This window comes from Rhinolophus ferrumequinum, chromosome 18 (genome assembly GCF_004115265.2).
Source record: "Rhinolophus ferrumequinum isolate MPI-CBG mRhiFer1 chromosome 18, mRhiFer1_v1.p, whole genome shotgun sequence".
Taxonomy (NCBI): Eukaryota; Metazoa; Chordata; class Mammalia; order Chiroptera; family Rhinolophidae; genus Rhinolophus; species Rhinolophus ferrumequinum.
In genome coordinates this window covers 51,553,587-51,555,671 of record NC_046301.1, presented here as the reverse complement: position 1 = coordinate 51,555,671, position 2,085 = coordinate 51,553,587, and positions in this window count along the sequence as shown.

The following is a 2,085-nucleotide window of genomic DNA, read 5'->3' as shown; positions in this document are numbered from 1 at the left end:
ACCCAATCTTCCACAGTCTCCGTGGACGTGTTTTTAAAATCAGGCCGGGGGGGATGCGTGGTGGATGTGGTGCTTACAGGGAAGCAGATTGGAAACCGCCTGCCTCAGGGCACACCCTGTGCCTGCAGGGACAGGAGCCTGGTCAGTCACTGGGAAAGCCCAGAGGACGGGCAGGCAGGGATCCCGGAGGGGTGGGCGCGGCCCTCTTCTGTGGGGAGGGAGGGTTAGTGCTGGGAACAGAAACCACCTTCGAGAGGGTGTCTGGACACGGGAGCCCTGCCCTAGTTGCCCACAACTGCCTGCCCCACGCAAGGCCTTGCCCACTCGCAGGGTTGGAGTTCCAGCCATTAGAGACAGACCAAGGCCCACCTAGGCCTCCCCGACCAAGGAGCTGGCCTGTGGTACCTTCAAAGCTCCTTGCTGTTCCCATGTGCTGCCAGCCTCTGTCTGATTCCTCCACCAGCTGCCCTGGCCTCCCGGTTGGGGCAGAGGGCAGAGAGCACAGCAGATGGGTAAGCCTGGCACCTGTGGGCCTGCAGGGGCCTCCACCTGAGCTTAGTGTGACGGCAGGAGCCCGGCGCCTGAGAGTGTGGGAAGGGTTGGTGGTGGGGGAAGTCTTGGCAGGTTAGAGGGGGACAGAGGAGACAGGGCCCCTTAAGAAGCAGATGTGGGACCCCTGAGCCTCCCTTCTCCCCACTGTGTCCTGGAGGACACTCAACAGTGGTGGGGACCCATTTGATCGTGGTGGGAGCTACTGTCAGCCCAGAACCTCCCACACGTTTGCCTTCCTTTACTTTACCAAAGACTAGGGGGTGGGTGGGGGTGTGATGAAGGCGTTGGTGCCATTCCCTGAGAAAGTGGCCCAGAACCTATAACCACCCCACCCGCTCTGGGGAGACTGGAGGTAAGGAAGGAGCAGCAGTTAGAATTGCTCTCCCGCACCCCCCACCCCCAGCTCACTTTTCACCACCAGGCTGGTGAAGGTCATGTAGAGAAGGACATGGTCAGGCTTCGACCTCAGGCCTCAGTTTCCCCTCTGCATTCTGGGAAGGATTTATTCCAGTTCAGAAGGTAAATTTCCTCTGCTACCTTGTAATTTAGGGCTAACTGGCACCGAACACGCCACTCCCCTCCCTTTTCCTCAGCCTCCCCTCCTAGAAACCTGGGTGCCCCAGGGCCCTGTGAGAGACTCTGGTCTCCGGTTTTAAAGCAGGCCTTTGTTTTGCATGCATGCTTGCACATGTACACACGTGTACAATACCTGCATACGTAACACGCAAACGCACAGTGAAGCAACGTGAATACATTTTCTTTGTAAAAGGTAAAAAAAAAAAATCCCGATATATCCAGAACAAAGCACAGAGGTTTGCCCTCCTTCCCACTCCCCCATAGCAATAAAATAAAATTAATTTTTTAAATAAGACACACCAAGCATGTTGCCTGGAGACTCGCGTTATCTTGTGACTGGAGGTCTCAGCAGTCTTTCCATGTGAGTAAATGTTCAAGTGCTATTTGTGAATCAGTGACACCAGCCAGAATCCAAAGGTGCAAACATGTCTTCCGTGGAAAATAAGTCTCCCTGACCCACAGCACCCAGGGCTCAGGTCTCTCTGTAGACAATTGTACGTGCGGGCTCACATTTCAGATATAACTTTAAAATGCAAATTACACTTCACTGCACATGTTAACTCTCTGCCTGTGGCTGTTTTTTACTTAAAAACTACCCCCCCCCCAAATTTAAGTATATTTTATGATGGACTTTCTGTCCCTTATCTCACAAATCGCCACCCACAACCATCAGGGTTATTCTCAAGGATTCTGGTCCCAAGTCCTTTGACCTGCAGCCTAATTCTTGGTTTCCCTCACGCTGGACATGGTTTGACGTTGGCAGTTATTTTTTATTAGCAAGGGGAGTCTTCAGATGAAAGACTCCCTGCAACACTCTTTGTGGATAAAGCCCTAGAAATAGCATTTCTGGGACCAAGGGGCCCTCCCTCCACAGCATTCCAGTGCAGTCTGACTTTAGGGGTGATCCTGTCAGTGCTCCTATTTTCCCAGCGGCACCTGCCTCACCAGGATGGGGGG